This window comes from Tauraco erythrolophus, chromosome 27 (assembly GCF_009769465.1).
Source record: "Tauraco erythrolophus isolate bTauEry1 chromosome 27, bTauEry1.pri, whole genome shotgun sequence".
NCBI lineage: Eukaryota > Metazoa > Chordata > Aves > Musophagiformes > Musophagidae > Tauraco > Tauraco erythrolophus.
Genome location: NC_141491.1, coordinates 6942729 through 6948458, shown reverse-complemented (window position 1 = coordinate 6948458; position 5730 = coordinate 6942729). Strand labels below are relative to the sequence as shown.

The window sequence follows — 5730 nt, the reverse complement described above, 5'->3', positions numbered from 1 at the left end:
CTATCCGGGGAAACTATGACATAGTTGCCATCACTGAAACATGGTGGGATGACTCGTATAACTGGAGTGCTACCATGGATGGCTACAAGCTCTTCAGGAGGGATAGGAGAGGTAGAAGGGGTGGTGGGGTTGCCCTGTATGTAAGGGAAGATCTAAACTGTTTAGAGTTAAATGTTGGGGATCACCTAGTAGAATGTCTGTGGGTGAAAATCAAAGAGGGGCCTATGAAGGCGGATATTGTAGTGGGTATCTGCTACAGGCCACCCTATCAGGACAGTGAGACTGATGAGCTATTCTTTAAACAACTGGGGGAAGTCTCGCACTCACCAGCCCTTGTCCTTGTGGGTGACTTTAACCTGCCTGATGTCTGTTGGAAGTATAACATGGCAGTCAGGAAACAGTCTAGGCGGTTCCTGCAGAGTGTGGAGGACAACTTCCTCTCACAACTGGTTAGTGAACCGACTAGAGAAGGAGCTCCCCTAGACCTGCTGTTTGTGAACAGAGAAGGTCTCGTGGGAGATGTGAAGGTTGGAGGACGCCTGGGGCATAGTGACCACGAGATAATAGAATTCTCAATTCTAGGGGAAGTTAGGAGGGGGAACACTAAAACGGCCAAGCTGGACTTTGGGAGAGCTGACTTTGGGCTGTTTAGAAGTCTGGTTAACAAAGTCCAATGGGAGACAGCTCTCAAGGGTAAGGGGGCGCAGGAGGGATGGTTACTACTCAAAAAGGAAATTCTGGAGGCACAGGAGCAAGCTGTCCCTGTGTGCCGGAAATCGAGCCGCCGGGGTAGAAAACCAGCTTGGATGACAAAGGAGATTTGGGAATATCTCAAAAGAAAAAGGGATGTCTACAAGTCTTGGAAGAATGGGCAGGCATCCAGGAATCAATACAGGGAGGAAGTTAGGGCATGTAGGGAGATAATCAGGGAGGCAAAAGCCCAATTGGAACTTAGACTAGCCAGCTCCGTAAGGGACAACAAAAAGTCTTTCTATAAATATATTAATAACAAAAGGAGGGGCTAAAGATCACCTCCAGCCCCTACTGGACACAGGGGGTACGTTAGTCACTAGGGATGAGGACAAGGCTGAGGTCCTTAATGCCTTCTTTGCCTCAGTCTTTAATAATAAGGTCAGCAGTTCCCAGGTGAGCTGGCCTTCGGTGTCTGAGTGCAGGGAGGGAGAGCAGATCGAAGCTCCTGTGATCCAAGAGGAACGGGTCAAGGATCTGCTCCTTCGGCTGGATGCCCACAAGTCTATGGGGCCTGACGGTATCCACCCGAGAGTCCTGAGAGAGCTGGCGGATGTCATTGCCAAACCCCTGTCCATTATCTTTGGGCAGCCTTGGCTCACTGGGGAAGTTCCGCTGGACTGGAGGCTGGCGGATGTTACCCCCATTTACAAAAAAGGGCGGAAGGAGGATCCGGGGAACTACAGGCCTGTGGGAACTACGGCTGGTCCGCGGATCCCAGGACAGAAGATGAAGAAACTGGCCTTGAAGAAATTGCTGTGTACCCCTGCAGATATGAAAACTCCCTGAACAGAAGTGGAAAACAACTTGCAGGTGCCTGGGAGAGCCAGGGAACCGTAAGATAAAGAGGAACTGTATGATAAGAGACTGGACTGTGTTTTTGCACTAATTGTGTGATGTAATGAATTTGGCTTAAGTTATGTAGAGTGCGTGATCACCAATCATGTATTAGGCTAAGGCGCGTGAACAGCTGTAGCTAACCAACCACCTAATTGCTTATGTCGCGTGCACTGCTAGAATTAGTATAAAGGTGTGCTGGAACTTGCAAGGGGGGATTAATTAATTATATAATAAATCAACACTGCTTGAACCTGTGTATGTCGTGTCCGTCTCAACAGCGACATACAGCAACATCTGGTGACCCCGACGTGATTCACCAGGACGCGAACTTTTGGACCGCAGGGCGAAGTGCGGTGGAGACGGAGCCCAGCGTAGCTTGAGAGCAGCGGGGAAGCTGCGAATTGATCCGGATCGACTTAGACTTTGACACCTGGGACAGGTGAGCCGCTGGGAACGGGATAATGGGAAATAGCCTCACAAAGGAGGAGGAAGACGTCCATTCTTTGTGGACGTTAATATTGAAAAGAAAAGGACTGAAAGTATCTAATAATAACATCCAAAAAATGTTGTTGTGGGCGCAGCGACAAGGGCTTGAAGCGAACTCTGCCACAGCATTCAGTGTGCCTGTTTGGCAAGCCCTGGGGAAGAAATTATTTGATGCTGCTACCAGTGGGCAAAAAGAAGCTGTGGACTTATTGACAACGTGGCGATCGTTTTTAGAGGCCTTGAAAGACTTAAAGTCTGAGCGTGATAAAGCAGAGGATAAGACGGACTCTGTTCCGATAACCTCTCCTGCAGTAAGTGAGGTTGTGGGAGAGACTTCTAAAGCGAATGACAGCTCAGCTGGGAGGTTACCGCCTGTGCCTAAGCCGAGAAAAAGGTTGCTGAAATCTGCTCATTTAGTGGAGCCGGACTCCCTGGGAGCGTACGTATCCCCCGCAGAACAGCTAAAAGCGGCGGAAAAATCCTCAGGAATGTATGTATCTCCTGCAGCACAGCTAAAAGCGGCGGAAAAATTTACTCCCTATAAGTTGCCTTGGCAGCAGTTGCAAGAGGCAAAAGAAAAGTACGCAAAACCTCATATCGAAACATGCTCTCTCCCTTCTTCTCCACTGAATTCCTCTGATATTAAGGCGACAGAGGACGAACAAATACAGGATCAGGTATATCCCCCTTTACCGGAGAGTGACGAGGAGGAGGATTCCGTAACAGATTTTGCTGACATGCCCTCTGTTTCTGCAAAGGGGGTGGGAAAACAGGGGGGTCTACCGTATCGGCCTCCCTTACCACAGTCGTGGGTGTTGCCACCTGCTACAGTGACGGTTCAGCCGCGTAATGCAGTACAATTTTGGGACGCGGTTAGGAAAAAGGCAATGGAGGTCGGGGACTGGGACTTGACTGAAACACTGGGGACACCGGTCAATAAAGATCTGTCTGTGATGGAAGTGGGGGGAGGGCCTAGTGCATTCCCTGTGGAGCTAGCCCTCCCGGGCTCTAATCAGCCCAATCAACATGTGGGGTGGTCATGGAAAGTTATACAGGATATGCAGAGGGCGGTAGCTCAGTATGGACCGAATTCCCCAGCAGTGACACAATTGTTGCGATTATTGAGTTTAGAGGTATTGGTGCCGTATGATTTCCAACATTTGGCTCAAATTATGTTTCAGCCAGTACAGCACTCGGTTTTTATGAATGTTTGGAGACAACAGGCTGATCATCAGGCATTGCAAAATATGCAATTGCCCCAAGGTGACCCTTGTCACGCTGTAGGTACTGATGTGTTGATGGGAACGGGTCAGATATTTAGTAATCCGGCAATTCAAGCACAGTGGCATCCCCAAATTCTCGTGCAAATTAAGCAAATAGGGATGCAAGCTTTGATGCGCACGGCAGAAATGGCAGAGCCTAAGGCAAGGTATTCAACAATTAAACAAGGGGTCAGGGAACCTTTCTTACAATTTGTGGAAAAATTGCAAGGGGCTATAGAAAAACAAGTATTTGACAACAGTTTGCGAGCCCTGTTAACAAAGCAGTTGGCGAGAGATAACGCCAACCCTGACTGTCAGAGAGTTATCGAGACATTGCCGGGGGACCCCTCCTTAGAGGAAATGGTTACTGCGTGTGCTAAAGTCGGGTCTGTGGAGCATAAAATGACTGCACTGGCCACCGCCCTAGCTGCCTTGCGTGTTAAGGAGCAGAAGTGTTATAGATGTGGAAACCTGGGACATATAAAATCAGAGTGCCCAGGACTGAAAGGCCAAAGGCTGACAATAAATGCCGAAAAAGTTAATGGCTCAGTGCCAGTTACTTGCCATAAATGTGGAAAAATAGGTCATTTTGCTAAACAATGTCGATCAAAGTTTTATGCTACCGGTCAGCCAATTCCGGGAAACGGCAAAAAGAGCGCGAGGGGGCGCGCGCAGACACAAATGCCCTACAGTCCTGGCAACCCTTTTGTGGGAGCAATGCAGCATCCACAGACCAATCCACAAACTTATGCGACAAATTATCAGGAAAGACAGTCGGAGCTGCCGGGATGGATGTATCCATCACCGACACAGTAACAATAAATAATTGTCAAATTCACAAAGTGCCTTTGGATGCATGGGGACCAATCGGTAAAGGACTTAGTGCTTTGTTAATAGGACGATCAAGTGGCACCTTGCAAGGGTTGATAGTGCATGTAGGAGTGATTGATGCTGATTATACAGGACAGATCTGTGCTATGGTATCTACTGCGACACCACCAGTAACTATTGTTAAAGGGACTCGAATTGCTCAACTTGTGCCCTTTGTGAGTTGTGTTCCTAAAACAGAGCAAACTGTTCGTGGCAACAACGGATTTGGATCTACGGGGAAACCATCTGTTTTTTGGTCCCAGACTGTCACCGACAAGAGACCACAAATGACGTGCACACTTACAATGGATCACGCAACCCCATCGCAGACAAAACTAACGGGTTTGTTGGACACAGGAGCTGATGTTACTATCATTGCACAGCGTGATTGGCCTTCCACCTGGCCTCTAGTGTCAAATAATGCGGGAGTAGTGGGTCTTGGGGGAGTTGCTAACAGTTTTATGGCCGCCAAGCCTGTCCTTATTAGTAACCCTGAGGGACAGAAGGCCACTATTAGACCATATGTGACCGCAGCACCCTTAAATTTGTGGGGCAGGGACTGCCTTGGACAATGGGGCGTAAGAATTACAACGGATTTTTAGCAGGGGTCACTGTGCTGCAGGGCGTGACACAGCCCACACTGGCATTAACATGGTTAACAGAAAAGCCTGTTTGGGTGGATCAGTGGCCCCTCAATCAAGAAAAACTCACAGCCCTGCACCTTCTGGTTAAAGACCAATTGGCAGCAGGACATATAGAAGCCTCTCACAGTCCCTGGAACACACCTGTGTTCGTGATAAAAAAGAAATCAGGAAAATGGCGTTTATTGCATGATTTAAGAAAAATCAATGAGGTGATGGCAACAATGGGGGCCTTGCAACCAGGGTTGCCCTCACCAACTATGATTCCAATGCAATGGGAAATTGTAATATTGGATTTAAAGGATTGTTTTTTTACTATTCCTCTTGCTAACCAGGACATGGAGAAATTTGCATTCACAGTACCTTCAGTGAATAACAGTGAACCAGCCAAAAGGTATCATTGGAAAGTTTTACCACAAGGTATGAAAAATTCACCCACTATTTGTCAGTGGTTTGTGGCAAAAGCCTTAAGTCCTATTCGAGCTGCATTTCCATCAGGGTATTGTTATCATTATATGGATGATATCTTACTAGCCGCACCTTCGCAGGTAATGCTGGCTGAAATGGAGGCTGAAGCACGAAAGTCATTACAATACCATGGATTGATGATTGCCCCAGAAAAAGTGCAACGCCAGCAGCCATGGTTGTACCTGGGTATAAAGGTGTTAGATCAAATGGTAATGCCACAACCAATTCAGTTACAAATAAAGGTAAAAACCCTGAATGATGTACAAAAACTAGCAGGGATGATTAATTGGGTCCGACCTTATTTGGGCTTGACGTCTTCCAAATTACAACCGCTCCTGGAGCTGTTAAAAGGGGACTCGGACATTTCTGCACCACGAGTTCTAACTCCAGAAGCAAAACAGGTGATTGAAGAG

At 47.7% G+C, this 5730-nt stretch overlaps 1 pseudogene; it reads left to right on the top strand.

The window, feature by feature from the left end:
* The first annotated feature begins 2051 nt into the window (after positions 1–2051).
* LOC147526845 (endogenous retrovirus group K member 10 Gag polyprotein-like) lies at positions 2052–4164 on the top strand (annotated as a pseudogene).
* Positions 4165–5730: the final 1566 nt, after the last annotated feature.